A 12,710-nucleotide genomic window follows, 5' to 3' on the forward strand; every position below is an offset into this window, starting at 1 on the left:
ATCAAACAATCAAATACAACAAAAAGGTATAAAATCCAAGAAACGCAAACTATAACAGTCCTACCAATTTCTCCCCATCCCCCCCACAAAAACAGCGCAGAAAACAAATGGACCAAATCTCAGTTACAGAATCTGTAATCATTGACATAGCTGTGAAGTACAGATCATTTTGGGCCGTGAAATGTCCGAATCTCATCTTCCAGAAGTTGGTGATTCTGATGAGCTGGCGCTAGTTCAACTCCCCTATTAAATTCTGCCCAACTCTTCTATATCTTGGGGTGTTTTTTGGGGGGCAGCCCCTTTCTTTGTATACTGCAATATCCAGACCCACATAATGGTCCATACCTTTTTCCAGACCGACAGTGACGGAGGGGCAGCTGACTTCGGCTCTTTTGCTATGTCGCGTTTCGTGAGTGTTAGTCCCAGGCACAGGATGGAGATCCTCTGTTTATTCTCACTAACACCGTCCATAAGATGGAGGAGGGCCAACCATGGGTTAACCAGGAGCCGCTAGGACAAGACCTGGCCCAGATATGTGTTCACCCCGCCAGGATCTCTTTACCTCAGAACAGCTCCACACAGTATGGAAGAATGAACCCTCCTCTGGTCCACAGCAGAGGCATGCCGGGTGGTGATCACCTCCATACGCCACAGCTGGTGTCATGTCAGGCAAACCCTATGGAGAGACTTAAATTGGATGAGCCGGAGCCTTACAGCAATCGCTTCTCCCCTGGGGGAACCCAGCACCTCGGTTCAATCCTCATTGTCTATTTCACATACGTCGGCCTCCTATGCCACGCGCAAGACCCCAAAGGTGTCTGGTTGGTTTAGAAATCAGGGTCTGGTAGATCTTGGAAATGTTATGGTCACCGAAATCTCCTGTGAGTAATTTACCTTCTAATGGATTAAATTCTGGAAGGTGAGGTAAAGTTTTTTTTTTAGGTTCCAGTGCGTGGTGGAACTGGAGGAACTTAACTCAGTCCGGAGCAGCTGATAGGACTTCATGCCTATGCGTTGCATAACATCGTCCAATGTGGAGATCCCGATGTGGTCCCACTTCCAGAAACCCTCTCATGTTGCCAACTGGGGGAGCATGATTCCCCACCAAAGTGGCATTGTTTCTGTTAATCTGCCCCATCATTTACTTTGTTGAAGGGTCGACCGCCACAAGTCCCAAACTACTTTCTTCCCTGGGATAAGGTAGTGGAGTCGCACCCATTGCCATCCTATCTAGAGCACGTGCAAGGTCTTCCTGGGTATCCAACCTCCACTCATTTAATATTTGGAGGTGGGCCACCCGGTGAGAGGACTCAACGTCGCAATACCCCCGCAGGGGAAACAACCTTTACAACGCAACTTTTACAACGCACTAACATTACAACAAAACTTTTACAACGCAACATCCATTACAACGCATTTCACTACAACGCATGTCATTACAATGCAGTCATTACAATGCATACCATTACAACGCATACCATAACAACGCATAGTACCCTTACACTATCCAACACTTACCCTACTATTGCACCCCCTGGAGTTAGAATAGTAATTTTTACCCCTACACTATCCAACACTTACCCTACTGTTGCACCCCCTGGAGTTAGAATAGTCATTTTCACCCCTACACTATCCAACACTTAGCCTACTGTTGCACCCCCTGGAGTTAGAATAGTACATTTTACCCCTACACTATCCAATACTTACCATACATGCAATGTAATGGTATGCGTTGTAATGGTATGCGTTGTAAAGGTAGTATGCGCTGTAATGGAATGCGTTGCAATGGTAGTTTTGTGAAATGCGTTGTAATGGCATGCGTTGTAATGGATGTTGCGTTGCAAAAGTTTCCTTGTAATGGCATGCGTTGTAAAAGTATGCGTTGTAATGACATACATCCCCCCACAGTATATAGACTGGAAGCATTTATTAAGGGCCACAAGTGGAGTCCCCCAGTCCCACAGAAAAGTGTTAAGAATATAATTCAGGTTTAGGAACCACTGCTGTGAAACGGCAAACAGGACATTTTGCAGCTGATAAAGGAACTTGGGCACTTAGACCATTTTGAAGATTACTGATCATCCAGGCAATGACAGTGGGAGACCAGTCCAAATTTTTATGTCATCTTTCAAATGAGTAAAGAGTCGTTCCACATGCATTATCTGTAACAGTCGAGGTCCTGTCATATCTGGCCTTGTGAGAAAGAATAAGATGTCATCTGCAGATAAAGTGATTCTGTCTGACTATCCTCAACTCCACTCAAATTCCCAAACCTGCGCGTCCATCCTCACCCATACGGCTAGAGTCTCTACGGCAATAGCGAACAGTAGGGGGACAGGATACAACCCTGTCTCGTCCCCCACTGTATGGGGAAAATACCAGTGGCGGCTGGTGGAATTTGAAAATGGTAAGGCATAAGAGCAATAAATGAATTATTATGAGCAAGTGAAGTGAACTGGTCGTTTCGGAGACAGGTTCGGGGGTGACAGTGCCTTTGGTTAACTAAGAGACAAGACAGTAGGCATCTGAACCCTGTATGTAGCCCAGATTCTAATAGGCAACATTATAGTCTAGTAAATAAAACACAATATGTTTATGTACAGCTTGCATTTTAAATGAAGTATTTACAGCTGCTTTCATGTATGATAGTGAAGAAAAATGAAGATCAGTAAAATAAACTATTTGCCTAAGATCACACACTTTGGTGTGGGGTAGCCATAATTAATCCAGTTTTTATGGTTTCGCTTTGTACAAATGCGACTCTAAATTGATATCTGTTTGCCTCTCATTATTACCTTAATTGTTAACGTTTTCACCTCTGTACACGATGCTGGTGAGCTCTGAAAGTGGAGAGTCAAAAATAACTATCCTAGCTGGCTTCCTTTGGCTTCTCCCAGCTAACTTTTTCCCCAAAAACATTTGCGCGAAACCTTGTTTTTACTGATCCTCTCTGTCATAAGAACATTTTTTTCTTTACCTTTCACATACATTATCTAAAATGTCAAAAGAAAATAGTTTTTCACTCTCCTGTACCAATTGCTCCCATCGGATAAACAATTCAAAAGGCCTGTACACGACTGCTGAAATTCACACTTGCATGCTAGCATTGCACTCTGACACGAAATTATTTAAAGACAATGGGGCAGATTTACAAACCCCTTGCACCATTTTTGCGTCACTTTTAACATGAAAAAGTGACGCAAAAGTGGCGCAAGGGACTTGTAAATCTGCCCCAATGTGTTTTTAAATACGTGCGTGTCAGAGTGCAATGCACGTGTGAATCTTAGCAGTCGTGTACAGGCCTTTTGAGTTATGACTGCTAAGATTTACACTTGCATTGCACTCTGACAAGCACGTATTTAAAGAACAATCAGGTAGATTCATCATCGTCCCGTTTTGCGAGTCTGTAATAGCGATTATTAAGGAATCGCTATTACAGACTCGCAAAACGGGAATCATGTACAAATCGCAATTTTGTTTGCGATTCCTACAGCTTCCTTATTTGCGATTAGCTAATTGCTAATCGCAAATAAGGAAAAACTCCCCATTCATTCCTATGGGCCTAAAGGCCCATAGGAATGAATGGGAAGACATATCCATGTGTGAATCGCTATTAGCGATTCGCATTCTGAGTTTGCGATTTCAAGGGTGCAGGGGTGTCCAAAGGACACCCTGTTGCACCCCTGAAATTATATTAGACGCTGGTGTTACGCATACACATGTCCCAAGGACATGTGTGTGTGTAACATACAACTTAGAAAAATGCACTTAAGTGCATTTTTCTAAGTTTCCGCTATTTACCACGAGGTTTGACTTTGCTGTAAATAGCGGCCCAAAATTGCGAATTCGCATTTTTTAAATGTATTATGAATTGCATTTAAGGAATCTCAAATAGAGATTCCTTAAATGCAATTGCTCGCAAATTTGCGAATTCTATAATACCGATTTTTGCACTTGGGATGATGAATCCCAAATGCAAAAATTGCGCTCGCAAAGGGCCAGATTCTCAGAATCTGGCCCTTTGCGAGCCGATTTTCGATTCATGAATCCGGCCGAATGTGTCTGTGTAGAGTTGCGAAATAAGAGCAGATAAGGGTTCCAAAGAGAGATGTAAGAGGCCGGAGGGGGGAATTAGGAGCGATGTCAAACCCTGAAAGCAGATGACAGAGGAGGCAAAGAATATTAGTACGCACGCTTTGGGCTACCAGGTGCAATGGCATTGCTCTGGGAGGTGTCTCTCTGCTGCAGCTGGTGAAGGAAGAAGGAAAATATGTCCCTGGATGCTCCCAGCTTCGATGCAGTTGAGTCAGAAGTGGATGACCAGGTTCGAGTGGGAAGACAGAGAGGGCTGCAGAGGCTGAAGGGTGCCAAGGAAGCAGAAGGGTCAGCCAGTCAGAAGAGGAGGCGGGATCCTGGAAGGACATTAACCTACGTAGCAGATCCGGGCGAGCTGATTTCTCGACCGAAGCCCTGGAAATACTGCTGTTTTTTAGGCAGCGCCTCGCTGCCCTCACCTCTACCTCACACACACACATTGCGCATTCGGGATTTTGGCGATATTGAAGTTGTCCATCATCACCAACGCATTATATGTTAACCCTGTATTGTGACGAGTGGCCCTGTGGGGCATGAACCCGTATTGGTCTGGGTGGAACAATTTAGGGATATGAGTGATCAGTCCATTCGCCAAAGCCTTGGCCCAGATCTTAACCTCCAAACAGAGGAGGGAGATCGGGCAATATGAGGCGGGATCGTCCCTTGGACACCAAGGCTTGCAGAGGACCACAATCTCTGCATGACACCAGTTTGGCGGCATAATGCCCTCTTCCGCCACAGACAGCACGGCTTCGATAGGTAGGTTTGAAGCTTGGGTGTATAAAGTTTGAGAAATTCACTGAGTAAACCATTTGGGCCAGGCGCCTTGCCCAGATTCATATTTGCAGATGCTGGGAGGAGTTTAATCCCGGTAAGCACAGAGTATAGCAGCTCCCCAGCGGCAGGGGACAAGGATAGGGGTGGTAGTGTCCTTACAAACTCCTCTGTTTCTGTCTCTGTCAGAACCACTTTCTCTGCGTATACCCCCTCCAGGTGGGACAAAAAAGACATTTGCTAGGACACCAGGATCTGTAAGTGGGGCACAGGCATCACTTCCTAGTAGAGGGAGGGGGGGAAGCCTTGAAGGCACCTAGACATAATCTATGGAGCAGGTGACTCGATCTATCCCCCCACTGATAAATACAGCTCTGAGAAGCCTGCCAGGCATGCCGCATCTCACTGATCAGGGCTTGTTGGTACCGCTTCTGCATCAGGCTGAGTTGTCTGCTTGCATGATGGCCACCTGGTTAGCGACTCCAAATGTCCAGTTCCAGAATGCTCTTCCCTGTACAATAAGTAATGTTGGCTCCCCGAAGAGTGGGTTTCATGGCCTCCCATAACGCCTGGGGGACTGTACTGTACCCTTATGTAGCGCTAAGTATCTGTTTGTGCTATCTGCTACGTGTTGGAAATACCCAGGACTCTGTAGATACCATTATGAGAGCCGCCGACGGAATGTCGCCGTTAATGACCGATCTGTGTGCCCATTTCCACTGGGGAATGTTCTGAAAGGCCCCTTGGGGAGCACCACTATATCCCTCCCTCTGTGTAAGCTGGGAATTAGGGCATAATCTAGCTGCAAGAAGGATCCATGTACGGGGTAACAGAAGTTGTAGCCCCTTGGAGATTGGTAATGGGTCCGCCATATTTCAAGGAGGCCTAGATCTGAAATTAAAGAAGATAGGGGAGACTGGCATGACCTCTGGGGTGACCCCCGCGGGCGCCACCCATCCACTGATGGATCGATTACTCCATTCTAGTCTCCACCACGTGTCCGTCCGGCAACACCCCCCATAGCCTCATCTGAAGCTCGACAAAGGAAGGACCAAGTGGTGGAGGGACATACACATTAAGCAACATGATAGGTTCTCCGTAAAGAGTCCCTGCAACGACTGTATACCTGCCATGTTTATCTGCTCATGTCGAGATGGTGAAAAGGGATAATGTATTTGATCAGGGTCCCTTACCCTTAGATCCCTGGGGAATTCCAGAGTGATAGATTTGTGTGCATTCCCAACGGGCAAGGCACTGGGCCTTTTTTCCCATGAGATGGGTTACCTGTAAAAACAAGACATTAGCCACCAGTCTCCTACCCTGTTGCAGGACAGCCCTACTCTTCAGCCTGTCTAGTAAACCATTGACATTCCATGTCACTAGTCTAATTAGGTCTGCTGCAATCCTCTGAGTTGTAGACATGATTCTATCTTGTTCACTGTATCTGTACGATTCGCAGGTGGGAGAGTGAAGAACTCAGCAGGTTCCAATTACAAATAATAAAGGAAAACATGCAAACAGAACCATCATGGCAGCAAAGCAAACAACGAGCCATCATCTCGATACAAAATTGGCTGCAACAACTTCCCATATGTAACTCCCCCCATCCATACTACGATGCCCCGAAGTATCTGTTGGAGGATATGACGGCAGCGGCCAATCCACCCCAATTGATCCCCTTCCCCAACATTAACTTTACCAGTGGAGGGCATAGATTTATGATTACCACATCATGAGGCCACCCTTGCATGAGCAGGCACGTCTTTAGCACACCAATGCTACTGGTTCTTATGATGACCAAAACCGGAGGTTGACACCAGACAAGGCCCGCACGCAACACCAAATAGAGGGGCACACTGCGTCACAAACCGCACCAGGGCCTAGCCTGGCCATCTCTGCAACACAGTGTGCCTACCCCAGTGCTCCCCCTAACAGGGTCAGTTTTTGTGGATATCAACTGTGAGCTTCACGGTGCAGCCTGCAATGACACTCCGGTCTGGGGGGAGGGCCGCGTCGACCACCACAGCCAATACGGCGATGTTGATCTCTCATTCGCTCTGAAATCCTGAAAACTATTGATCATTCTTCTCGGGAGTTTGACCCAGATTACATCAAAATAGTTGTGGGATCTTACAACCTTATCAATGACCTAGTGGCACTGGATATCCGTTCATCTTCTCCCACAAACACTATGATTAATTTAAAATATAACCCGCCACAACAAGGAAACTCAATGGCGAGTCTAGAAGCTAACTGTGGCAAGACACAGTCCTTAGGGCTGACAGAGAACACAAACTGTGTGGATTGACTCTCTAATAACCCACATTAAAAAACATCTCAACGCCAAACAATGTTGAATCCAACAAATGGAGCCTATTACCATGGAATGTAGTGGGTTTGACATAAAAAAAATCACTGATCCTGAGTGGGGCAGATTTATTGATGGTTTTGACATTTGGGTGTTCCAGGAGACTTGGTGTACCAATGCAATTTCTACATCTGCCTTTCTAACATATGCCTTTCTAACATATGCCATTAATGCAGTTCAATATGCCAGGATCAGGCCAGTAGGTGGCCTGGTTATATAGGTAAAATCGTCCCTCAATCATAAAATTATGGTAATGCCCATCTTTTCTCCGGATATCCTAGGTTTGGTGTGCCACACCAGAGAGGGGGTTAAACCGACTATTATACATTTATACAACAGGAGAAGTTTTAGAAGTATCGAGTCTGCAACTATTAACCAACTATAGAGACCGAAATGTGGGAGAACCCTGGCAATGGACCACTGATTTTTTTTAGCATCTTTTTATTTTGAACACAACTGTACATGTTTAGTACAGTGAATACATTTCAGAGTGCATCACATTAAAATAGCATACAGCAACATAGCCTGGTGACAAATTGGTAATCAAGAGTACATAACTGAATGTGCACCCCCCTGACCCCAACGCATCAGGCATCAGGCATTTTCAATATATCGGTCAATAGAACACTGATAGTTGCAGGAAATTTTAATATTATGTACGAATCGCTAGATAGCTTGGCCCATGCATTTACTGAAGATGTGGACGAAAAATGGGGAGTCCTTAGGTTGGAACTTCCTCCTGTCAAAAAATGGTCAAAACTAGTGGCCCAAGTAATGGGCACAATTATTAGTCATGGGTCCTAGAGCATGCAATGGGAGAACCATATAACATGCAGAAGGAACATAGGGCCAGATGTATCAAAAAAGCAATTTGCGATTTCCCAATAGCCATTTTTACCGGATCGCTATTTGAGAATAGCAAAATGCCATGTAGGTAAAAAATCGCAAACAAATGTGATTCAGTAATAATCGCAATTGGAATTACGGATTAGCGTATAGCGGGTCTGTAATTGCGATTTCGCAAAATAAAAAATTGAAAATGAGTGAATCTGCTATTCTGAGGCAGTTTGATAACATCACATCCAGGAAGTGTGACTGCCCATGCTGTTTCTGAGTGCCTGAGGCTGTGTAAGAGGCTGAGAGCAGGAGCACACCACTCAGGAGCCCATCAGGAGTGCAATGATAGGCACAAAAACACATCTTGGCTACAAAGGAGAAGGCAAAGGAGACTGCAGGACAATAAAGAAAGTGAAAATATAGCGAGAAAGAATTTGAGGTCCTCACTGAGGAAATGGTGAAGAGCCATGAACAACATTTTGGTTAAAGAAATCCCTGCACATCCCTGAGACAGAGAAGAGGAAGAGCTGGCTGGACATCCAAGCCAAAGTAAATGCCATTGGGGTCACACAGCGCTCCATAGAAGATCTAAGCAAAGGCTGGTACGACTTGCGCTCAAGGGAAAAAGAGAAGATGGCATGCAGGCTTGCAAAGAAAACTGGTGGGGGGCCATTTACAGAGCTGTGTCCACACCCCTTGAGCACTTGGTGGAGTCCACCCTACAGCCAGAATCCATCAGTGGCATAGCAGACATTGACAGCTCAGCCACGAACAACACCAGACAAGGTAGGGTGCATGCTATATTACCCCTGACCCATTACTCACTAAACACCCCACTTAGAAATGACTCAATGATCAAGTAAGATTGCTCCTCCCGTTCACACTGTTCTTACCACCCAGTAATACATCATGGGAGATGCAGTACCACGCATAAGATAGTAAAGCATTGATACAGAGAAACATATCCGCAGGTGAGACACACCAGTAAATGACCAAGCTAAGCACAGCATTTAGGTATACCAACTCAAGTACATTTATTTTGAAAATAAAAGAAAGCAGGACACAGTATAAGTAGTTCTCTTGTATTCACAGATGAACCTGCACCACAGGGTGAGTACACACCAATTGATGAGGCACCTGAGCTACAGGAGAAGGCAGAGGAAGAAGAATCAGATACCACAACACCTGTACCAAGACCACGCAGGTACACTGTGGCACCACTACAGGAGTTGGAAGTAGGAGTGGAAGACATCCAGGATGAGCCACAGTCAAGGCCTGAAGGGCAGGCACAGCATCAAACTGATCAGTCTCCTATGCAGCATAGCAACAGGAATTGCTGAAGATGCATTGCTAGGGCACAACGTGCCGCTGGCGAAGGAGAGGAATCCTCTGTCTTCGCTGGGCTGGAGGGCACTATGGTGAAGGTGCAGCGGCTGCAATTAAAAAGCATGCGATCAATGCAGCTGGTGTCCCTAAATCACAACATGACTGACATCAAGGACGGCATAAGGGAGCTTAACAGCACTGTGGCAGAGGGTCATAGGGCTAATGCAGACAGTATAACTTGTTATTAGGGGCGGTTCCATATTTTGCTCCATGAATGTATTCTCTACTTTCCAATTTAAGAAAATATGCTTGTAATGGAGGATATAGGCAGTAATATTATAGCATCGCAAGCTCTCACTAAAATTAAATTAAACAATGAGCTGGGTGGTAGAGGCGGGTTGCAAACAGCATCTGGAAGCGGGCTGTGCATAGGATGAAGCAACGATAAGGGGAAAAGCCAGAAGAAACAAAATCCAGTCCCCGCACCATAAGACTTTCGGCATACTAGCTCCCCATACGGTTTTACTTACTATAGAGGAAAATGAGGAGAGCAGCATTTTAAAAAGGTTGCAGAGAAAGGCTCAGCACCTTCAGCCAGGCACAGCTCTCCCTCATGTTGCAGGCTGCTATACAGCACACACACACAAAAAAAACGGCCACTGGAGTGAATGCCTGCTTGTGCCCCGGGGGAATGATAGAGTGCGTGCTGCTACAGGATCACTCTAGTAGGTCCCTGCTTGTGCCCCGGGGGCACTGTAAAGTGCACACTTGATTGCAGCAAAGAAATGGCCAAGACAATGCTGAAACATAAAGTGTGGCGTGCTTGAAGTGGGCACCACGCTCAGCCTTACTGTAACAAAAATACTGAAACAAAAAGCACAGCTTTCCTAAAGCGGGAGCCGTGTTCAGCTTTAAAGTTAAAAAAACAATGCTGAAACATAAAGCGCAGCATCCCTGAAGCAGGCGCCGCGCTCCACTTCAAAGTTAAAAAACAATGCTGAAACATAAAGTGCGGTGTCCTTGAAGCAGGCACCGCGCTCAGCTGTAAAGTAAAAAGAAATACTTCAACAACACAGCACAGCTGAAGCAGCGAAAGGACAGGGGCCTATTTGTAGACTAGTTTCTGAAGTATGCGGCAGATGGGGAAGAGGGCATATAACACAAAGCGGAAGGGAGAAGCCAAACTAAACAAGCAGTGACTGGCCAAAAGCAAAATAGAGTTCTGCCAAACAGCACATAAAGAATGTTAGTGTATGGAAACTGTAATTGGTCTGTGCTCCTCACCCTTAAACGGAAGTGCGGTATCGGCTGCAGGAAAAAGTTAGGAGGCAGCAAAGAATAGCGATGCTGCACTGACTGAGCCTATGGTAAACAGCAGGCGGAAATAGAGCAGTATTTTTGATTGCAGCAGGTCTTGTAGAAAACGCATGTGCGCTGTCTAGGCTTGACCTAAAAAAGGAGCTAGAGATGTCCCTAGTAACTATAGACCTATTAGTCTAATTGATAGTCTCCCAAAAGTGTTTTGTTGTCAGATGCTGGGGAAGTTAGAGTCATGGATGGAAGATAAGAGGATACTATCAGATCGCCAAGCTGACTTTAGAAAAAAGACAAGTACAGAAGTTCCGATCTTTAGGGTCTGCACCATATATTGGAAGACTGTTCAATTAGATAAGGGCCATTTAAACATTGCATTTGTTGGCCTTGGATCAGCCTTTGATCTTATTCCCCACATCAAACTGTAGAGTGTGTTAGATCGAATGGGAATTCCTGCAAACATTCTCTCCTTTTTGATAAGGCCATACAGCAACAATTATGCACAGGTGCAATGGAGTGATTTGGGAAAATGTGAATACCCAATCAATCAATCAATCAATCAGTGACACTTATAAAGCGCGCTACATACCCGTAGGGTCTCAAGGCGCTGGGGGGGGGGGGGGGGGGGGGGGGTGCCGCTACTGCTCGAACAGCCAGGTCTTCAGCTTCTTCCTGAAGGAGAGGTGGTCTTGGGTCAGGCGCAGGTCGGACGGGAGGGAGTTCCAGGTCTTGGCGGCCAGGTAGGAGAAGGACCTTCCTCCTGTAGTCGCTCTTCGGATGCGGGGGACGGCGGCGAGGGCGTGGTTGGCTGATCGGAGGTGGCGTTTGGGAGCGTAGAAGTTGACTCGGCTGTTGAGGTAGCTCGGGCCTTGGTCGTGTAGGGCTTTGTGTGCGTGGGTGAGGAGGCGGAAGGTGATTCTCTTGTTGACGGGGAGCCAGTGAAGGTCTCTCAGATGTCCGGAGATGTGGCTGGATCGTGGGATGTCGAGGATGAGTCTGGCTGAGGCGTTTTGGATCCGCTGGAGTCTCTTCTGGAGCTTGGCGGTGGTCCCGGCGTAGAGGGCGTTGCCGTAGTCCAGTCGGCTGGTGACGAGGGCCTGGGTGACGGTCTTCCTGGTCTCTGTGGGGATCCACCAGAAGATCTTCCGTAGCATGCGTAGGATGTTGAAGCACGCCGAGGAGACGCTGTTGACTTGCCTGGTCATGGAGAGGGAGGAGTCCAGGATGAAGCCCAGGTTTCGTGCATGGTCTGTCGGTTTGGGTGCGGTGCCCAGGGCGGGAGGCCACCAGGAGTCGTCCCAGGCGGAGGGTGAGGAGCCCAGGATGAGGACCTCCGTCTTGTCCGAGTTCAGTTTCAGGCGGCTGGTCGTCATCCACTCGGCTACCTCTTTCATCCCTTCGTGCAGGTTGGCTCTGGCGGCGGCGGGGTCATTGGTCAGGGAGAGGATCAGCTGGGTGTCGTCGGCGTAGGAGATTATGCTGAGGTGGTGTTTGCGTACGATGGCCGCGAGGGGGCTCATGTAGACGTTGAAGAGGGTGGGGCTCAGGGATGATCCTTGGGGGACGCCGCAGATGACTTCGGAGGCCTCTGACTTGTACGGTGGTAGGCGGACTCTCTGTGTTCTTCCGTCGAGGAAGGAGATGATCCATTCCAGCGCCTTGTCCTGGATTCCGATGTTGCTGAGGCGCCGTACTAGGGTGCGGTGGCAGACCGTGTCGAATGCCGCGGAGAGGTCTAGGAGGATGAGGGCCGCTGTTTCTCCATTGTCCATCAGGGCTCGGATGTCATCGGTGGCGGCGATGAGGGCGGTCTCGGTGCTGTGTTTGGCTCGGAAGCCGGACTGTGAGGGGTCGAGGGATCCGTTCGTCTCGAGGAAGGCGGCCATCTGCTTGTTGACGGTCTTCTCGATGACTTTGGCTGGAAACGGGAGAAGCGAGATGGGGCGGTAATTCTTGAGGTCGGTGGGGTCCGCTGTTGGTTTCTTGAGTAGAGCGC

This window comes from Lissotriton vulgaris, chromosome 12, assembly GCF_964263255.1.
Source record: "Lissotriton vulgaris chromosome 12, aLisVul1.2, whole genome shotgun sequence".
Classification (NCBI taxonomy): domain Eukaryota; kingdom Metazoa; phylum Chordata; class Amphibia; order Caudata; family Salamandridae; genus Lissotriton; species Lissotriton vulgaris.